This window comes from Pristiophorus japonicus, chromosome 14 (genome assembly GCF_044704955.1).
Source record: "Pristiophorus japonicus isolate sPriJap1 chromosome 14, sPriJap1.hap1, whole genome shotgun sequence".
In the NCBI taxonomy this organism is placed as follows: Eukaryota; Metazoa; Chordata; class Chondrichthyes; family Pristiophoridae; genus Pristiophorus; species Pristiophorus japonicus.
In genome coordinates, this window is record NC_091990.1 from 18623256 (window position 1) to 18645855 (window position 22600).

The following is a 22600-nucleotide window of genomic DNA, read 5'->3' on the forward strand; positions in this document are numbered from 1 at the left end:
ACGCTCTTTCCGCTGCCTGTGCTTGATCTCTGCATGCTCTCAGCATAAAACTGGGGTCAGTGTCAATTGACATAAGGGGTCAAATGGGCTCTCTCGCTGCTTGAAATTGTGGTTGCAAACCAAACATTGTTGCATCAGTGTCTCCAGCCAGCTGTATCATAACACTACCTCACTGCTGGACTTGTTTTTTATACTACGTAAAGGCCATTAATTTTTTTTTTAAGTAAATCCGGTTTCCTTTGTTGCAGTTCTCACTCAGCGCACATTGTGAGGTTCAAGGGGAATGACCTGGGACTCAAGTGATTGGTGGTTACTGTGACATCCAGCCCAAAGGATAACAGCCTCCTGTGACAAGTAAGACGCAATTACGGGGTTTATGTACAGATTGTATATACGTTGATATCAGGCTAACTGTTGAACTGTGAGCTAATTCAAGATCGTTGCATTGAAGAACAGCAAGCTCCTAAAATATGAAGGGGAGGAAGTTTTGCTACAGCTATACAAAGCCCTGGTTTGACCACATCTAGAGTACTGTGTACAGTTCTGGGCACCGCACCTTAGAAATTATATATTAGCCTTGGAAGAAGTGCAGCACAGATTCACCAGAATGTTACCAGGGCTCTGTTATGTTATGAGGAGAGATTACATAAACTAGGCTTGTATTCCCTGGATTGAGCATTTTAGGACAGTTAAAGTTATGCCTATACTTAAGAAGGGAGCTCGAACATGTCCAGGGAACTATAGACCAATCAGCTGAACATTGGTGGTAGGAAAGGTAATGAAATCGCTACTAAAGGAGAAAATAGAAAAACATCTAGAAACTAAAAATATAACAATTGATAGTCAGCATGGATTTCAAAAGGGAAAGTCTTGCTTGACCAACCTCAATGAATGCTTTGAAAAGGTAACCGAGAAGAAAAGAGTAATGCAGTAGGTGTAATTTATTTAGATTTCCAAGAGGCCTTGGATAAGGTACCACATAATAGTCTAATGAATAAGGTCAGAGCAGGCAGAGTCAGGGAACAAGTAGTAGAATGGATAGCTCGCTGGCTGCGAGATAGAAGGCAGAGACTTGGGGCAAAGGGTAGCTATTCAGAGTGGCAGAAGGTGGAAAGTGGGCTCCTACAAGGATCAGTACTAGACCACTGTTGTTCGCAATTTATATTAACTTAGACTTTGGAATCAAAAACACAGTTTCTAAATTTGCAGATGACATCAAATTGAGGGAGATAGTTAATACTGAGGAGGACGGCAACTAATTACAAGAAGACATTAAAAAAACTTGTAGAATGGGCATATAATTGGCAAATTAATTTCAACATAGGCAAATGTGAGGTATTGCATTTTGGTAAGATAACTAGGGAGGTCACATATTACTTGGAAAATAAGAATCTAAATGGGGTACAGGAGCAAAGGGATCAGGAAGTACAAATACACAAATCACTAAAAGTAGCTCCACAGGTTAATAAGGCCATTAAAAAAAAATCAAACTGGTGTTTATTCCGAGAGGGATAGAATTGAAAAGTAGAGAAGTTATGTTAAACTTGTATCGAACCTTGATTAGATCACACTTGGAGTACTGGGTACAGTTCTGGTCGCCATATTATAAAAAGGGGCACTGCAGAAGGTGCAAAAAGGATTTACAAGGATGATACCAGAACTGCAAGGTTATACCTATCAGGAAACATCTCTTTTCTCTTGAAAAGAGAAGGCCAAGGGGTGACCTAATAAGGGTCTTTAAAATTCTGACAGGTTTTGATAGAGTTGACACAGAGGAAAATTCATGTTCACCAACAAAGCTGCCGGTGCTGTTAACGGCTGCTGGAAATGGCTGCTAATGATCTGGGTGAAATTGGTCTGGGCGGCATGGAGATAGGTGCGCAGCGCTCACCCTTCCGCGCAATGCCCTCCTGGTGGCATTGCTGGAGGGATCCGGGATGAAGTTTCTGTCCAGATCCGGCGTTGTTGCAACTTCTGTGAGCAAAACTGTGGAGCTCGCACGGAATTGTGGGTAATGAAGAGGTCTGAGATTTAAAGGGGCCATGCCTACTGAAGCAATACAAAATAAAATGCAGCGAATCAATACATTCTTCAGCTCTTTCTGCCTTTGAAGAAATATTCAATATTTAAAAGAAGTTCCAAATGTGAATATTCAGCTATTAAAGCTGAATTTACCTTTCGAACCTCAACAAATGGGAAAACTGGCACGGAAGCATTTAAGAGGAAGTTAGATAATAATGTGAGCAAGAAGGGAATTGAGGGTTATGCAGATAGAGTTAGATGAGGAGGAACAGGAGGAAGCTCGAGTGGAGCATAAACGCCGGCATGGACTGGTTGGGCTGAATGGCCTGTTTCTGGGCTGTATATTCTGTGTAATTCACGTAAAGGATGGGAGAAGTGTGGAACTCTCTCCCACAAAAAGCAGTTGATGCAAGCTCAGTTAATAATTTTAAATCTGAGATTGATCGATTTTTGCTAGCCAAGGGAATAAAAGGACATGGAGCGAAGGCAGGTGGATAGAATTAAGATGCAGATCAGCAATGATCTCCTTGAATGATGGAACAGGCTCAATGGGGCTGAATGGCCTCTTCCTGTTCCTATGTTTAGTTCTTATGTTTTCTTCCTCAAGCCCAGAGGTTTCAAAGTCAATCGTAACACCACGACAATCAGCTCTGGCTGAGGTCTGTTTACTCGGCATAGACTGGGAATTAAACCCAGTTCCTTCTCGTCTCTGAACCTGCAGGGAAGCCAGGAAAGATTTTTTTTTTGTTTAATTTTTATGTAGCATTTTCCCACGTGTTCAATTCCTGGTAGTTAGTAGCAAACATCTAATGGGAAAACCACATGTACGCGAGTGCTTATATGAGGGGACACATGATGTTAGTTAAATACTGGCAGCTACTGAAAGTTGTCTGAAACTGCTTTCTTTGAAAATAAAATTTACCACAAATTGAGAAGTGAAAAATTATTAGCGGGCGCTCGGCAAGGTCATAATTCCCGAGTAAGTTAATCGTCTCCTGACAACATCCAATGGAATGGCAGCTGTTGTGTTATCTGGCAGGAGGGACACTGGGAGGAGGGAGGGCTGAAGGAGGGATGGAAGAGGGAGGGTGGGAGGGATGCTAAGAGGAGGGAGGGAGAGAGAGGTGGGAGGAGAAGGGAAGGAGGGTGAGAGGAGTGACGGCGGGAGGAGGGAGGTTGGGAAGAGGGACAGTGGGGGAGGGGGGAAAGGAGAAGGCAGGACGGTGGGAGTATGAGAGGAGGGAGGGAGGTGGGGAGGAGGGGAGGGGAAAGGAGAGGCTGGCAGGAGGGAGGATGGGAGGAGGCACGATGGGAGGGTGGGAGGGGGAGGCTGGGAGGAGAGTAGGGGAAAGGAGAGGGTGGGAGGATGAGAGGAGAGATGGTGGGAGGAAGGGAGGAGAGGGTGGGAGGAGGGATGCTGGGCGGAGGGGAGAGGAGAGGGCGGCAGGGTGGGAGGAGGGACGATGTACTGAGCTAGTTGATCTCAGTTGAACCAGGTGAACAAGGGCTACATTTGGCCTTCACGCTGAGGGCTGGGAGAAGGCAGAATGGCCTGGGTCCTCGTTCCTTATCACCATTACATGACTCGTGTTGGCAAGATGGCTACTGAATAGCTCCTGTTGGTGAATGTAGATGTTGGGTGACAGCGGTGTCAGGCTTGGCTATGATGCCCTCTACAGTTGAAAAGCCTGCTAATGCTGACAACCCTGGCTCACCTGTGGAAATGGTCACTTGGGTGAGCTATGGGCCGTATGCTTGTACTCCAGCACGATTCAGCGTCTGCAGCAGAGGAGGGGAGCAAAGATTCTGATGGTAGTCGCCAACTGAAGCATTAAGCTGCCCTTTTCTCTATTCAGGCATTGACGGACCAGTTGTGTATTTCTGGCGGTTTCTGTTTTCATTTCAAGCTTTGCAGCACTTCACAGTTTTTGTTCCCCTCCTTATCTCTGCGTTGTGAGTGTTAGTTAGGCTGCAGTTCCAGCAGCTGCTGTTGCAATGCGAGCTTTCCCCTATTGCCGGTATAATGCTGTTTGAGCAGCGTCCACAGCAGGCTCTGCGACAGTTAAAAGAGCTGAACATAGGAAGCGGAGTAGGCCATTCAGCCCCTCAAGCATGTTACATAGAATTACATAGAAATGATAGCGTAGAGGTAGGCCATTCGGCCCAACAGGTCCATACTGGTGTTTATGCTCTACACAAGCCTCCTCCCACTACTCTTCATCTCACCCTCTCAGCATCTCCTTCGATTCCTTTCTCCCTCATGTGATATCTAACTTCCCCTTAAATGCATCCATGTTATTTGCCTCAGCCACTCCCTGTGGTAGCGAGGTCCACATTCTCAACACTCACTGGGTAAAGCAGTTTCTCCTGAATTTGTTGTCAGATTTTTTTCAGTGACTATCTTTTATCTAAGGTCCCTAGTTTTAGTCTCTTCCCCCGCCCTCCGCGCGAGTGGAAACCTCTTCTGTATGTCTACCCTAGCAAACCACTTCGTGATCTTAAAGACCTCTATCAGGTGACCCCTAAGCCTTCGCTTTTCTTGCGAAAAGATCCCCTGCCCATTCAACCTAATCTGACAGGTATAACTTCTCAGTTCTGGTATCATAACAACAACTTGCATTGATATAGCGATTTTAACATAGTAAAACATCCCAAGATGCTTCACAGGAGTGTTACCAAACAAGTTTTGACACCAAGCCGCACAAGGAGATATTAGGACAGCTGACCAAAAGAGGTAGGTTTTAACAAACGACTTAAAGGAGGGGAGAGTGGTAGAGAGGCGGAGAGGTTTGGGGAGGGAATTCCAGAGCTCGGGCCCTAGGCAGCTGAAGGCACAGCCACCAAGGGTGGAGCGATTAAAATTGAAGATGCGCAAGAGCCCAGAATTGGAAAAGCACGGAGTTCTGGGAGGGTTGTAGGGCTGGATGAGATTACAAAGATAGGGAGGAGCAAGGCCACGGAGGGATTTGGAAATAAAGTTAATCGTTGTAAATCATGGCTGATCTGTATCTTGACTCCATAAGAAGATAAGAACATAAGAAATAGGAACAGGAGTAGACCATACAGCCCCTCGAGCCTGCTCCGCCATTCAATAAGATCATGGCTGATCTGATCATGGACTCAGCTCCATTTCTCCGCCCCTCCCCATAACCTCTTATCCCCTTATCGTTTAAGAAACTGTCTATTTCTGTCTTAAATTTATTCAATGTCCTAGCTTCCACAGCTCTCTGAGGCAGCGAATTCCAAAGATTTAGAACTCTCTGAGAGAAGAAATTTCTCCTCATCTCTGTTTTAAATGGGCAGCCCCTTATTCTAAGATCATGTCCCCTAGTTCTAGTCTCCTCCATCAGTGGAAGCATCCTCTCTGCATCCACCTTGTCAAACCCCCTCATAATCTTATACATTTCGATAAGATCACCTCTCATTCTTCTGAATTCCAATAAGTAGAGGCCCAACCTACTCAACCTTTCCTCACAAGTCAGCCCCCTCATCCCCGGAATCAAACCAGTGAACCTTCTCTGAACTGCCTCCAAAGCAAGTATATCCTTTCGTAAATATGGAAACCAAAACTGCACGCAGTATTCCAGGTGTGGCCTCACCAATACCTTGTATAGCTGTAGCAAGACTTCCCTGCTTTTATATTCCATCCCCTTTGCAATAAAGGCCAAGATACCATTGGTTTTCCTGATCACTTGCTGTACTTGCATATTATCCTTTTGTGTTTCATGCACAAGTCCCCCCAGGTCCCGCTGTGCTGCAGCACTTTGTAATCTTTCTCCATTTAAATAATAACTTGCTCTTTGATTTTTTTCTGCCAAAGTGCATGACCTCACACTTTCTGATATTATACTCCATCTGCCAAATTTTTGCCCACTCACTTAGCCTGTCTCTGTCCTTCTGCAGATTTTTTGTGTCCTTCTCACATTGCTTTTGCTGCCATCTTTGTATCGTCAGCAAACTTGGCTACGTTACACTCAGTCCTTTCTTCCAAGTCGTTAATATAGATTGTAAATAGTTGGGGTCCCGGCACTGATCCCTGCGGCGCCCCACTAGTAACTGGTTGCCAACCAGAGAATTAACCATTTATCCCCAATCTCTGTTTTCTGTTAGTTAGCCAATCCTCTATTCATGCTAATATATTACCCCCAACCCCGTGAACTTTTATCTTGTGCAGTAACCTTTTATGTGGCACCTTGTCAAATGCCTTCTGGAAGTCCAAATACACCACATCCACTGGTTCCCTTTTATCCACCCTGCTCGTTACATTCTCAAAGAATTCCAGCAAATTTGTCAAACATGACTTCCCCTTCATAAATCCATGCTGACTCTGCCTGACTGAATTATGCTTTTCCAAATGTCCTGTGATGCTTCTTTAATAATGGACTCCAACATTTTCCCAACCACAGGCTAACTGGTCTATAGTTTCCTGCTTTTTGTCTGCCTCCTTTTTTGAATAGGGACGTTACATTTGCAGTTTTCCAATCTGCTGGGACCTCCCCAGAATCCAGGGAATGTTGGTAAATTACAACCAATGTATCTACTATCCCTGCCGTTACTTCTCTTAAGACCCTAGGATGCAAGCCATCAGGTCCAGGGGATTTATCTACTGTTAGCCCCATTATCTTACTGAATACCACCTCCTTGGTTCCAAAGCCCTTCCTACAATTGCCTAACAAAACTTCTCCATCTCAGTTTTGAAATGTTTCAATTGACCCCTAGCCTCAACAGCTTTTTGGGGGAGAGAGTTCCAGATTTCTACTGCCCTTTGTGTGAAGGAATGCTTCCTGACTTCACCCCTGAACAATCTAGCTCTAATTTGAAGATTATGTCCTCCCGTTCTGGACTCACCCCACCAGAGGAAATGGTTTATTCACTGGAGTTTAGAAGGATGAGAGGGGATCTCATAGAAACGTATAAGATTCTAACGGGACTGGACAGGTTAGATGTGGGAAGAATGTTCCTGATGTTGGGGAAGTCCAGAACCAGGGGACATAGTCTTAGGATAAGGGGTAGGCCATTTAGGACTGAGATGAGGAGAAACTTCTTCACTCAGAGAGTTGTTAACCTGTGGAATTCCCTGCCGCAGAGAGTTGTTGTTGCCAGTTCATTGGATATATTCAAGAGGGACTTGGATATGGCCCTTACGGCTAAGGGGATCAAGGGGTATGGAGAGAAAGCAGGAAAGGGGTACTGAGGGAATGATCAGCCATGATCTTATTGAATGGCGGTGCAGGCTCGAAGGGCCGAATGGCCTACTCCTGCACCTATTTTCTATGTTTCTATGTTTCTCTCTATCTACCCGATCAACTTTAATTAGCGTAAATCAGCTTGAAAACTCCCAGGAAGGAGGAAAAGTCCCTTTGGCATAATTACAGGGACTTTTCTAGAGCCTGGTTCTGTGTGCTGTCAGCCATCTCCCATCAGATCTTGACAGATGTTTTGCATCCATTAAAACACTTCTATGCTTGTTGAATTGTCAGTGATTGCACCTTAACCAGGCTTTTGGCTTTAACTGCTGTTGCTGTCTCTCATGGGAGTGCTCAGTGAAAATGTTACTTTTACACTCCTGAAGTAATTCTTTCCTGTCTGCTTTCACGATTAAGAACTGGATTCTTTCATTCAGACGTGTTCAGCAGTGTTACCGTAGTAACTGATTTTTGGACTTGAAGAATTGTAATCCCAGTCCAGGAGAGAGAAACACCAGTTCGCACAGGATATAAATCTTCCAGCACATTCAGTTTCACCAGTTAATTAATATTCCAACAAAAAAAATGTTGAATATTAAAAGAAAAGCAGAAGACTTGCAATTATAAAGCTCCTTATCACGTCCGTCAACACAGTTGCCAAGTGCTGCAAGTGCAGTGACTCACTTAGAATTTTTTTGAAGTGCAGGAACTGTTGCCATGTAGCCAAATCTCAACCACTATTTTGTGCGCACAGCAAGATCCCATAAAGAAACGCACTGTGGCAAATAACCACTTGCACAAAAGCAAAATACTGAGGATACTGGAAATCTGAAGTATAAACAGAAAATGCCAGAAACACTCAGCAGGTCAGGACAGCATCCGTGCAGAGAGAAACAGAGGTCACTTTTCAGGTCGATGAGCTTTCATCAGAACTGGAAGAAGTTGGAGATTTAACAGTTTCTAAGCAAGTGCAGAGCCAGGGAAAAGGGGGGTGGGGTGGAGTTGCAAGGGGGAATGGGAGGAAGAATCAAAGGTCTGTAATAGTGTGGAGGACAGGAGGAGGGTGCAAGGCAAAAGAGGGTGTTTATTGGACAATAAAGATGGGTCCAGGGGAGGTGTGAATGGTTGCAGCAGAACCATTATTATCTGCTGTCTGAGAAAATGGACTGTGATGACCAGAACTCGATGGAGTATTCAAGATGTGTCATTACTTAGGTTAATGGTTGATCATGTCGCTCCACAATCTCTCGTCGCTGCTTGATCGGGGCCCAGGAGAGGCGTGAGTTCGGGGCCCAGAAGAGGCAAGGGCCCAGGGGCAGCACGGGCCAGCCCACACTGCGATATGTGTGCACACTAGGGCCGTGCAGCAGAGCTGGTCTCCAGTCGTCCTGGTTAATCCTTGCCGCAGGACCAAGACCTAGCTCTGTCAAGCCCGTATGGTGACTGGTGTGCAACGGCCACCACAGGTTAAAAAAATCCACGCACAGGCATCTTCCACTCTTCAACAAGTAGTTCGGGATCTGGAATATTAGGTCCTTCATTGAAACACCTTTTTGTGTGGAAGCAAATCATCCTCGATACGGGGGACTGCCTAAGAAGAAGTCAAGGTTGAACAGGTTGACAAAGCAGTTAGTAAAGCATATGGGATCCTGGGCTTTATAAATAGAGGCATTGAGTTCAAAAGCTCGGAAGTTATGTTGAACCTATATAAAACACTAGTCCGGCCCCAGCTGGAATATTGTGTCCAGTTCTGGGCATCATACTTCAGGAAGGACATGATGGCTGTGGAGAGGGTACAGAAGAGATTTATGAGCATGGTACCAGAGGTGAGTTGCAGTTACATGGAGAGACTGGAGAAGATGCGGATGTTCTCCTTAGAGCAGAGATTTGATCGAGGTGCTTAAAATCTTGAAGGGTTTAGATAGAGTAGATAAAGAGAAAGTGTTTCCAGTGGCTGAAGGGTCGATAACCAGAGGGCACAGATTTAAGGTGATTGGCAAAAGAACCAGAGGTGATATGAGGAAAAACTTTATTACGCAACGAGTGGTTAGGATTTGGAATGCATTGCCCGATAGGGTGGTGGATACAGATTCAATAGAAGCCTTCAAAAGGGAATTGAATAAATACTTGAAGGAGAAAAGAATTGCAGGGATATGGGGAAAGAGCGGGGGAGGGGGACTAACTGGGTTGCTCTTCGAATGAGCCGGCGCAGACTCGATGGGCCGAATGGCCTCCTTCTGTGCTGTACAATTCTATGATTCCGTGAGTATCACTACCTCTTCTGACTTGCATTCGACTATTTTGGCTATGCATTTCAACATTCTCTTGGCTTTGTTGATGGTCCACTTTGGTTGCACATGTTTAGCATTGGGCCTATTTAGTTCGCCTTCAGCTTTTTCTTCACCATCAGTATTTGTATCATTTATTTTCCTTCTGTTGTTCTGCTCGCTTACATATCTTCTCACGTTGTAATTTCTAAACTTCTGATTCCACTTGCCCTTATAGTTTGGTACAATTTGAAAATTTGGCATGACCTCTCCCCTAAGGGTAGGAGCGGCAAATTTACAAGCAGCTACCAATCTTTAAAAACTTGCCTTGGCAATTGGTCTCGAATTGACCCTGGAAAAATCCGTTTCCCCACAGAGGGTTTCTGAGCACTGACGTTAAGGAGCTAGTGCATGTCCACCTTAGCAGCTAAACATAACTGTGCTTCGAAACCCCAGACTAGCTGTGTACAATGCCAGAGGAGATCATCTAGTCTTCCATGTTAATGGGAGTGCCTAGATTCCATGTAAAGAAAAATGTTTGCATTTATATAGTGCCTTCTGCATCCACAGGACGTCCCAGCGCTTTACAATCAATGAACTACTTTTGAAGTGCAGTCATTGTTGTTGCATAGGTAAACATGGCAGGCAATTTGTGCACAGTAAGGTCCCACAAACAGCAGTGACCAGTTATTCAGTGTTGGCTGTGGGATAAAGTTAGTCAGGACACCAGGAAAATGCTTCAAGTAGTCTAACATTTTACGTTGACCTGAGCAGGCAGCCAGGGCCTTGACTTAAGGTCTCATCCAAAAGACGGAACTTCCCATCAACGCAGCACGCACTCGGTGCTGTTCTCAAATGGTTAGCCTAGATTATGTGCTGACGTGGGACTTGAACCCACAACCTTTTGGCTGAGCGTGCTACCACTGAATCAAGCTGACCCATCTGTAGATGCATGCTTTTTTTGGGGTCGGAAAACCTTGACTTCCGTGTGATTCATTTGTTTTCTGCAGAAATGATTGGCTGGTGATTTAAAGGCTTACAAAATGCAGCATAAACTGCACACAGATGAGTGGACACTATTGCTGCAAGACTCACACACCGTCGGCTTCGCAGCAGTTGTAGCTCACGCATTTTCAGTCCTAAAATTAATACAAGATTAAATCCGGACTGGATTTCAAGGGTTAGGGAAAAGGAAAAAAAGACTTCCATTTCTATAGTGTCTTTCATGACCACCGGACGTCTCCAAGCGTTTTACAGCCAATGAAGTACTTTTGGAGTGTAGTCACTGTTGTAATGTGGGAAACGTGGCAGCTAATTTGTGCACAGCAAGCTCCCACAAATAGCAATGTGCTAATGACCAGATAATCTGTTGATTGAGGGATAAGTATTGGCTAGGACACCGGGGAGAACTCCCCTGCTCTTCTTCAAAATAGTGCCATGGGATCTGTTACGTCCACCTGAGAGAGCAGACGGGACCTCAGTTTAATGTCTCATCTGAAAGACGGCACCTCCAGCAGTGCAGCACTCCCTCAGCACTGCGCTGCGAGTGTCAGCCTAGATTTTTGTGCTCAAGTCCCTGGAGTGGGACGTGAAGCCACAACCTTCTGACTCTGAGGCGAGTGTGCTGTCCACTGAGTCACAGCTGACACTCAAAAAAAAAAAGCAGGAATTACAGAGAATTGAAGATGCACGAAGGAGTCATTGAGAGCAAACTTCAGAGACCAGCTCATCCAATGGACACAGGGCTTGGTGTGACTCATTCTGACCAGAAGGATATCTATGGCTCTGACCCGCTATTGTGTACCCAAAAAATGGGCAGGTGCAGTGGTGGTGTGAAGCTATCACTTGCTTCATAGACTCATACAGCACAGAAGGCCATTCAGCCCATTGTGTCTGTGTCAGCTCTCTGAAAGAGCTATCCAATTAGTCCCACTCCCCCTCACTTTCCCCATAGCCCTGGGGAATTTATATATATGTAGATATAATTTCCCCATTGAAAGTCACGATTGAATCTGCTTCCACCACTCTTTCAGGCAGCGCATTCCAGATCATAGCAACTCGCTGTGTGTAAGAAAAAAAAATTCTCCTAATTTTGAACTGAGCAGCATGGTTCGAGTAGTCTGTCTAGCCATTGCTGAGATGTTAGACCGAATGCTGAAAGATTGTTTTTAAAAATAGAAGTTGACTTTTCCCACTGTGCTTCCTCGTTTCTATTGGTTATTATTGTTTTTAACATATTTTCATTACTAGCAACTCAATGGAACTCGGCAGATATTCAGAACTCGATCCATTATCTCTTCTCTGACTTACATAGGGCTCAATTTTCCCCAACTACCTGCGCCGTTTTTTTTGGAGTAAATTAAAATCTCCAAGTTTCCCCAAAGTTTCTGCGCTAGCGTAATTCACTGAGGATTATTTTAGGCTCCAATTTTTTTTTAATCTCATTGGGGCATAGAAACATAGAAACATAGAAACTAGGTGCAGGAGTAGGCCATTCGGCCCTTCTAGCCTGCACCGCCATTCAATGAGTTCATGGCTGAACATGCAACTTCAGTACCCCATTCCTGCTTTCTCACCATACCCCTTGATCCCCCTAGTAGTAAGGACTTCATCTAACTCCTTTTTGAATATATTTAGTGAATTGGCCTCAACAACTTTCTGTGGTAGAGAATTCCACAGGTTCACCACTCTCTGGGTGAAGAAATTCCTCCTCATCTCGGTCCTAAATGGCTTCCCCCTTATCCTTAGACTGTGTCCCCTGGTTCTGGACTTCCCCAACATTGGGAACATTCTTCCTGCATCTAACCTGTCTAACCCCGTCAGAATTTTAAACGTTTCTATGAGGTCCCCTCTCATTCTTCTGAACTCCAGTGAATACAAGCCCAGTTGATCCAGTCTTTCTTGATAGGTCAGTCCCGCCATCCCAGGAATCAGTCTGGTGAACCTTCGCTGCACTCCCTCAATAGCAAGAATGTCCTTCCTCAGGTTAGGAGACCAAAACTGTACACAATACTCCAGGTGTGGCCTCACCAAGGCCCTGTACAATTGTAGCAACACCTCCCTGCCCCTGTACTCAAATCCCCTCGCTATGAAGGCCAACATGCCACTTGCTTTCTTAACCGCCTGCTGTACCTGCATGCCAACCTTCAATGACTGATGTACCATGACACCCAGGTCTCTTTGCACCTCCCCTTTTCCTAATCTGTCACCATTCAGATAATAGTCTGTCTCTCTGTTTTTACCACCAAAGTGGATAACCTCACATTTATCCACATTATACTTCATCTGCCATGCATTTGCCCACTCACCTAACCTATCCAAGTCGCTCTGCAGCCTCATAGCATCCTCCTCGCAGCTCACACTGCCACCCAACTTAGTGTCATCCGCAAATTTGGAGATACTACATTTAATCCCCTCGTCTAAATCATTAATGTACAGTGTAAACAGCTGGGGCCCCAGCACAGAACCTTGCGGTACCCCACTAGTCACTGCCTGCCATTCTGAAAAGTACCCATTTACTCCTACTCTTTGCTTCCTGTCTGACAACCAGTTCTCAATCCATGTCAGCACACTACCCCCAATCCCATGTGCTTTAACTTTGCACATTAATCTCTTGTGTGGGACCTTGTCGAAAGCCTTCTGAAAGTCCAAATATACCACATCAACTGGTTCTCCCTTGTACACTCTACTGGAAACATCCTCAAAAAATTCCAGAAGATTTGTCAAGCATGATTTCCCTTTCACAAATCCATGCTGACTTGGACCTATCATATTACCTCTTTCCAAATGCACTGCTATGACATCCTTAATAATTGATTCCATCATTTTACCCACTACCGATGTCAGGCTGACCGGTCTATAATTCCCTGTTTTCTCTCTCCCTCCTTTTTTAAAAAGTGGGGTTACATTGGCTACCCTCCATTCCATAGGAACTGATCCAGAGTCAATGGAATGTTGGAAAATGACTGTCAATGCATCCACTATTTCCAAGGCCACCTCCTTAAGTACTCTGGGATGCAGCCCATCAGGCCCTGGGGATTTATCGGCCTTCAATCCCATCAATTTCCCCAACACAATTTCCCAACTAATAAGGATTTCCCTCAGTTCCTCCTCCTTACTAGACCCTCCAACCCCTTTTATATCCGGAAGGTTGTTTGTGTCCTCCTCAGTGAATACCGAACCAAAGTACTTGTTCAATTGGTTCGCCATTTCTTTGTTCCCCGTTATGACTTCCCCTGATTCTGACTGCAGGGGACCTACGTTTGTCTTTACTAACCTTTTTCTCTTTACATATCTATAGAAACTTTTGTAATCCATCTTAATGTTCCCTGCAAGCTTCTTCTCGTACTCCATTTTCCCTGCCCTAATCAAACCCTTTGTCCTCCTCTGCTGAGTTCTTTTCTCCCAGTCCCCGGGTTCGCTGCTATTTCTGGCCAATTTGTATGCCACTTCCTTGGCTTTAATGCTATCCCTGATTTCCCTTGATAGCCACGGTTGAGCCACCTATCCTTTTTTATTTTTACGCCAGACAGGAATGTACAATTGTTGTAGTTCATCCATGCAGTCTCTAAATGTCTGCCACTGCCCATCCAAAGTCAACCCCTTCAGTATCATTCGCCAATCTATCCTAGCCAATTCACGCCTCATACCTTCAAAGTTACCCTTCTTTAAGTTCTGGACCATGGTCTCTGAATTAACTCTTTCATTCTCCATCCTAATGTAGAATTCCACCATATTATGGTCACTCTTCCCCAAGGGGCCTCGCACAACGAGATTGCTAATTAATCCTCTCTCATTACACAACACCCAGTCTAAGATGGCCTCCCCCCTAGTTGGTTCCTCGACATATTGGTCTAAAAAACCATCCCGCTGCCACCCGCACCAATTCTGGCCATTTAAGCAAGTTTGGCCAGCTCTGATTTACTCCAATTTTTCTTAGGACAGCTTATGTGACCACTCTGAGAAAAACCTTCTGGGCAGTTAACAAAATCGGCACAGGTAAAGAAATCAGCGCAGCAGACACTGTTCCACGGCTCGGACAGCAACAGCAGAGAGGGGGAGAGGACAGAGTAGGGGCTGGTGGGGAGAGGGAGGGGGGGGAGGCCCTTCGGCCAGGGTTAGGAGCAGCACCGGCACTGACGTGGGCGGCGGGGGGGGGGATAGAATTTTGGCAAAAACACATTAATAATTTAATGATGGAATGCTGTTGCAATGTGTAAGGTGCTTGGGCAGGTTGCTGTGAGCTGGTCAGAATGTGTTGTATGTTTCACTTTCCAGCCTCAGCCCACAGTGTGATCCTTGTTGCCCTGGCAACCCAATCTTTTTGGCACAGATCTTAGGCTCCACCCCCAAAGCTAAAGGACAGTCAACAATTCAAACGGGGAAAGTTGGATGATTTTTTTTGTAGTTGGGCCCCAAAAAAACTCTTCAAGTATGCCAAGAAACGGCTTTGGGGAAAATTGAGCCTCTTAGAACATAAGAAATAGGAGCAGGAGTAGGCCATTTGGCCCATCGAGCCTGCTCCGCCATTCAATAAGGTCATGGCTGATCTGATCTTGGCCTCAACTCCACTTTCCTGCCCACTCCCCATAACCCTTGACTCCCTTATTGTTCAAAAATCTGTCTATCTCCACCTTAAATATATTCAACGACTCAGCCTCCATAGCTCTCTGGGGCAGAGAATTCAAAAGATTCACTACCCTCTGAGAGAAGAAATTCCTCCTCATCTCCGTCTTAAATGGGCGAACCCTTATTCTGAAACTATGCCCCCTGGTTCTAGATTCCCCCACGAGGGGAAACATCCTCTCTGCATGTACCGTGTCAAGCCCCCTCAGAATCTTGTATGTTTCAATAAGACCACTTCTCATTCTTCTAAACTCCAATGAGTACAGGCCCAACTTGCTTAATCTTTCCTCAAAAGACAACCCCTTAAGACTTCTGTCAAATTTTGGACTTGGGAAAAGGTGCAAGTCTACCACACACTGTGGCACAGGTCTCTCCCGATTGCTTCACTTAATAGTGTGCAGACGCGCTCGGTCAGGGCTGTCTAGGGCAGGTGCCAAACAGAACTCAAGTGTGTCCTTTGAAAGGGCCGTGGGGAGGGAGGCGGGGCCATTGGAGGGAGCAACGTGCGGTGGCATACCACTGCAGGGAGCAGCGCGTGCTGCTGCAGGAGGGCGACGGCTATGAAGCCAGGTCGCTGATTGCAGTGCGGGCAGGCACAGCATGGGGGGGGCGAAGGAGCGGCAAGAGTCCAGAGAGGGAAGTGACCGGGGCCCAGGAGAGGTGTGAATCTGGGCCCAGAAAAGGCGAGGGCCCAGGGGCAGCACGGGCCAGCCCACACTGCAATATGTGCACGCGCTCGGTCTGTGCAGCAGAGCTGGTCTCCAGTTAGTCTTGGGTAACCCTTGGGCCACTGGACCAAGACCTAGCTCTGTCAAGCCCGTGTGGTGGCTGGTGTGCAACGGCCACCACACGTTAAAAAAATCCACACACAGGCATCTTCCACCCTCCAAGATGTAGTTCGGGATCTGTAATATTAGATCCTTCATTGAAACACCTGTGAACTCATCCCTTTTTGGCGTGGAAGCAAGTCATCCTCGCTTTGAGGGACTGCCTCAATAATGATGTTGGGGAGGGAGGAAATCCAGGGACTTGAGCACAAAAATCTAGGCTGACACTCCAGTGCAGTGCTGAGGGAGTGCTGCACTGTCGGAGCTGCTGTCTTTCAGGTGAGACATTAAACTGATGCCCCGTCTGCTCTCTCAAGTGGAAGTAAAAGATCCCATGGCACTATTTCGAAGAAGAGGTGTCCTGGCCAATAATTATCCCTCAATCAACATCACAAAAACAGATTATCTGATCATTATCATATTGCTGTTTGTGGGAGCTCGCTGTGCGCAAATTGGCTGCCGCGTTTCCCACATTACAACAGTGACTACACTCCAAAAATACTTCATTGGCTGTAAAGCGCTTTGAGATGTCCGGTGGTCGTGAATGGCGCTATATAAATGCAAGTCTTTCTTTCTTTTTTCTTTCTCAGTACCTGTGTTCTAGTTAGCTGAGGTCGAGAAGCAGGTTTGTTCCCCACCCTTGGGCACTCTGTGGTTAATGCAGGAAATATTTTGGGTGGAAAACAGCTAACTCAGCAACACATTACATTTATATAACAGCTTCGATGCAGTGCAACATCTTGGGCTGCTTCCACAGACCCGAGCAAGGGTAAGGAAAGGGTTGAGGAGGTGGTCAGAAAACTCCGTTTTAAGAAAGATTTTTAAAATGGGAAGGAGTGCAGCAAGAATTTCGGGAGAGGATTGCAGATTATGGGACACAGTTGGCTGAAGGTGCCGTCACCAATGCAGAGGGAGAAGGAATGCACAGTCGGCTGGAACTGGAAGGAGCGAGATTGTCAGTGGGAATGTCGGACTGGAATCAGAAGGGTTATATATTAGCTTTGGTGCAGTGTTTACTGGGGGTTCAGTGTATTATGTGAAGGACAACATAAATAGCGACATCTTGTTAGGCTGTAAATCACTTTTTTTTTTAACAACTTACTTGTGTGAAATCCTGGTTTGTCACGCTGGATTGCAAATGTGTGCAGTCGTGTGTAAGTGAGGTGCTGTGTGACTGATGTCCACTGCAGGGAGCAGCGCGTGCTGCTGCAGGAGGGCGACGGCTACGAAGCCAGGTCGCTGATTGCAGTGCGAGCAGGCACAGCAGGAGGGGTGAAGGAGCAGCAAGAGTCCGTAGAGGGAAGTGACCGGGGCCCAGAAGAGGCGAGGGCCCAGGGGCAGCACGGGCCAGCCCACACTGCAATATATGTGCGCACTTGGTCTGTGCAGCAGAGCTGGTCTCCACTTAGTCTTGGGTAATCCTTGGGCCACTGGACCAAGACCTCGCTCTGTCAAGCCCGTGTGGTGGCTGGTATGCAACGGCCACCACACGTTAAAAAAATCCACCCTTCACGATGTAGTTCGGAATCTGGAATATTGGATCCTTCATTGTGAACTCATCCCTTTTTGGCATGGAAGCAAGTCATCCTCGCTTCGAGGGACTGTCTATGATGATGATGACTGATGTACTGCAGCTATCAGCAAGGAACAGGAAAAGGGCATTAGCCTCAAAAAAATGCCATCCCTTTGTACAGAGATCTTCCTCACAATCTACTCACCATATCCCTCAACCTCTTCATTTTCTTTCCAAATGTCTGCTTCAAACGTGACTTATTTTTAATTTTACCGACAACTTCAATCAGAAAGTCGTGCTCGGCACCCTATCTTAGAAACACAGAAACATAGAAAATAAGTGCAGGAGTAGACTATTCGGCCACTCGAGCCTGCACCGCCATTCAATGAGTTCATGGTTGAACATGCAACTTCAGTACCCCATTCCTGCTTTCTCGCCATACCCCTTGATCCCCCGAGTAGTAAGGACTACATCTAACTCCTTTTTGAATATATTTAGTGAATTGACCTCAACAACTTTCTGCGGTGGAGAATTCCACAGGTTCACCACTCTCTGGGTGAAGAAGTTTCTCCTCATCTCGGTCCCAAATGGCTTACCCCTTATCCTTAGACTGTGTCCCCTGGTTCTGGACTACCCCAACATTGGGAACATTCTTCCTGCATCTAACCTGTCTAAACCCGTCAGAATTTTAAACGTTTCTATGAGGTCCCCTCTCATTCTTCTGAACTCCAGTTGATCCAGTCTTTTTTGATATGTCAGTCCCGCCATCCCGGGAATCAGTCTGGTGAACCTTCGCTGCACTCCCTCAATAGCAAGAATGTCCGTCCTCAAGTTAGGAGACCAAAACTGTACACAATACTCCAGGTGTGGCCTCACCAAGGCCCTGTACAACTGTAGTAACACCTCCCTGCCCCTGTACTCAAATCCCCTCGCTATGAAGGCCAACATGCCATTTGCCTTCTTAACTGCCTGCTGTACCTGCATGCCAACCTTCAATGACTGATGTACCATGACACCCAGGTCTCGTTGCACCCCCCCTTTTCCTAATCTGTCACCATTCAGATAATAGTCTGTCTCTCTGTTTTTACCACCAAAGTGGATAACCTCACATTTATCCACATTATACTTCATCTGCCATGCATTTGCCCACTTGCCTAACTGAACTTCTTTCAGTTTTAACTTGTCTCCATTCCAGTTGTTCAGGGACATATTACTGAAAAAGCTGCTCGCCGTGAGATTCTAAGACTAGGAACAATGCTTCTCCACAGCACACTCTAATAACCTTATGCTGTTCTGGGGGTTTGCTTGCAGTACATTTAAATGACAGCTGTGGCGTAATTTTTGACTGCCAATACTCGGTTAAAAATCAGGTGTAATTGAGGGCTTAAAATTCTGTTTTTTTTTGTAGAAACAGGAAATTTTGCCCAACAAGGTTGTACTGGTGTTGTTCTCCACATGAGCCATCTAGTCTAATACCCCCCTGCCCTCTTCTGCTCACTCCACAAAGCCTTTAACACTTAATTTTTAAGCAACGATCTAACTCCCTTTTAAAATAATTTATGGACTCTGGTTTGGAGCAGAGAATTCCACATTCCCTGTGTAAGGCTCGATTTTCCTTTCCGCTATATGAATTTAATTTGTGCCCTCGTATTACCATCTCAACGTTAGTGCAAACAATCCATCAGCATTTATCACCATTTACCCTGTCATGAACCTTCATAATCTTGAAGACCTTTATCACGTCACTCCCTAGCCTTCTCAGTGCTGGTTAAAAAGGCCTTCACTTTTCGAGTCTCTCTTCGTAGCTGTGACCCCTCATCTTCAGTAACATCTGAGTGACTATATGATCTGAAATTCCTCAGGGTTTTAATTCCTCTCAGGTGGATGTAAAAGACCCCATGGTACTATTTCGAAGAAGAGCAGGGGAGCTCTCCCCGGTGTCCTACCAACATTTATCCCTCAATCAACATCACGAAAACAGATTATCTGGTCATTATCACGTATCTGTTTGTAGGAGCTTGCTGAGTGCAAATTGGCTGCCGTGTTTCCCTGCATTACAACGGTGACTGCACTCCAAAAAGTAGTTAATTGGCTGGAAAGCATTTTGGGACATCCTGAGGTTGTGAAAGGCGCTATACAATTTAATTTATTTTCTTTTTCCTCTGTTCAATATTTGAATGATCATTTACTTTATTATTTCAATTGGCTAATGAGTTAATTTAAGTAACGAACGAGAATTTCATGTGGAAGAGTTAACCAGTTAACTCAGCATCGAACATTGGGAAATTTACAATCCATGACAATTGCGGCCAACTGATATGCTGTATACCTCTAAATGTTATCGAGCCAGATATCTGCGCGCTGACTTGTGCCACAAAGCCCTCCCTTTGTTTCTGTGTTGTATGCTTCAAAGCAGCTGGTCAGAGCAGAGGTGGAAAGGAGGAAAGAAAATGAAAGTGTTGAAGCTGCACAGCAGGCTTGTCGGAACCAGAAAGGGAAAAGATGGGACAATGTTTTGAGTGTAGACCCTTAATTACAACGAGAAAGTGGACAATATTAAGCCCCATAACATCAGCAAAATGCGATGGAAATGTGAAATAAAAACAGCAAATGCTGGAAACACTCAGCAGGTCAGGCAGCATCTGTGGAGAGAGAATCAGAATTAACGTTTCAGGTCGATGACCTTTTCTCAGAACTGGAAGAACTGGAATTTTTAAGCCCCTTTATAAGTGTGAACAAAATAAAAGCGGGAAGATGAAACAACAAATACATGTCACTGATTCCTGTCAATAAGAAGCTGTTATTAAGTTCAGAATGGCTGAATTATTAAATTGCCCAATGACAAGTGAGCGGGCAAAGATTTGGCAGATGGAGTATAATGTTGGAAAGTGTGAGGTCATGCACTTTCACAGAAAAAAATCAAAGAGCAAGTTATTATTTAAATGGAGAAAGATTGCAGAGTGCTGCAGTATAGCGGGACCTGGGGGTACTTGTGCATGAAACACAAAAGGATAGTATGCAGGTACAGCAAGTGATCAGGAAGGCCAATGGTATCTTGGCCTTTATTGCAAAGAGGATGGAGTATAAAAGCAGCGAAGTCTTGCTACAGCTATACAGGGTATTGGTGAGGCTAAACCTGGAATACTGTGTGCAGTTTTGGTTTCCATATTTACGAAAGGATATACTTGCTTTGGAGGCAGTTCAGAGAAGGTTCACTCGGTTGATTCCGGGGATGAGGGTGTTGACTTATGAGGAAAAGTTGAGTAGGTTGGGCCTCTGCTCATTGGAATTCAGAAGAATGAGAGGTGATCTTATCGAAATGTATAAGCTTGACAAGGTGGATGCAGGGAGGATGTTTCCCCTGATGGGAGAGACTAGAACTAGAGGGCATGAACTTAGAATAAGGGGCTACCCATTTAAAACAGAGATGAGGAGAAGTGTCTTCTCTCAGAGGGTTGTAAGTCTGTGGAATTCACTGCCTCAGAGAACTGTGGAGGCTGGGTCATTGAATAAATTTAAGACAGAAATAGGCAGTTTCCTAAATGACAAGGGGTTAAGGGGTTATGGGGAGTGGGCGGGGAAGTGGAGCTGAGTCCATGATCAGATCAGCCATGATCTTATTGAATGGCGGAGCAGGCTCCTATTTCTTATGTTCTTATGATATAGAAAGATCATCACAGTCGGAGCAGTGGAAAAGCTTTAGAAGAAGAAAAGGTATAAAGCAGTGCTTCAAGTTCGAGCAGAGTCTGGGAGCCAGACGTTTTGTACACAATCCCTTTCCCAGATGACCCTGCAAATTATATTTTTCCCTCTGTACCTATTCCTGAGGTTGCTGGAGGGGGAATTCTGCAAAACATATCGGCCTAGAAATTGGCCCCGTTAGCGCCTCCCGTTAGCGCCTTCCATATTGGGCGGGAGTTTTGCCGTGGCAGTACTACGTTGCGCCCTGATCTCCCACACCCGGAGATCGTCACAACATCGCTGTGCGTAGCGCCCCAGACCCGATCTTAGGTTCCGCCCCTTGCAGCATCGCCGGGCAAAAACACCGGCAGCTTCGGGGGCGATGCTTAAAGGCGAGGAGGCCAAGGTAAGTATAAAAAATTTTAAAAAACCTTCTCTCATGCCGTTTTTTTTGCGGGTTCCTGTCCGCGATCGATCAGCCCGTGTGCACGATCGATCAGCTTGTGTGCCGGGCTGATCGGGCGGGATGGTGGCTGCTGTCATGGAGATGGTAAGTTTTTTTCCCTGCAGCGATGGCCCTTCCCTTTAAGGGAGGGAAGTAGTCTTTCCACGCGGCAGTGCTGCACGGCCCAGCGCTGCCCCACTTACCGCCCTGCCTGCTGCCCATTGCATTCCAGGAAGGAAGTGCAGCGTTGATTTAGCTCTCCCCTTCCTTCCTGCAGCGTAGCCACCAAATTTTTTGAAAGTTTGAAAACTTTAGCGCCTGCCGTTAATTTATCAAACTTTTAAAAGTTAGTGCGCAAAGCGGGGCACTCCTGAATTTCTCCCCCATCTTTCCTTGGATTGCCTCGAGAACACAGATAGCCCCTTTTATAGAATTACCTTTATAAATGTTAATGAGAAGGTGATAATGTCTTAAAGTCTTAGCATATTGTAAGAAGTACAGCTGAACATAGTTACTTGTCACATAATCAGTAGGAACGAGCTGGTCGATTTCTTCAGAGACTCCCCCTGCGGGATTAGCGAATGTCTCATGACTTTCCGGTTCACCCTCTCCTGGAACTAATGCGCACAGTTATCAGCGCATACGCCTCAACACTCGACGCAACAGATGGGACTAAAGAGGAATTCTACTCCAGCCTCGAACAATCCCTGTCCCGAGTGCCTACGGACGACAAACTGATCCTCCTCGGCGACTTCAACACCAGAGTCAGTAAGGACACAGATCTCTGGGGAGGCGTGATCGGCAGAGAGGGGGTAGGGAAAACCAACTCCAGCGGTACCCTGCTCCTGACAAAATGCCTAGAACACGACCTTGTCATCACCAACACCTTGTTCCGCCAGAGGGACAAGTACAAGGCATCGTGGCAACATCCAAACACTGGCATCTGCTCGACTACGTCAATGTCTGAGAGAGGGACTGCAAGGATGTGTGCATCACCCGCGCCATGACGGGAGCTGACGACTGCTCGATGGACC

The 22600-nt window shown here is 45.8% G+C and overlaps 1 long non-coding RNA gene across 1 annotated transcript in view; it reads left to right on the top strand.

The window, feature by feature from the left end:
• The first annotated feature begins 280 nt into the window (after positions 1–280).
• LOC139279296 (uncharacterized) overlaps positions 281–22600 on the top strand; it is a 220653-nt gene continuing 198333 nt past the window's right edge. The window contains exon 1 of the long non-coding RNA XR_011596437.1: positions 281–354. This is a non-coding gene — a long non-coding RNA (uncharacterized lncRNA). The remainder of the gene's footprint in view (positions 355–22600) is intronic.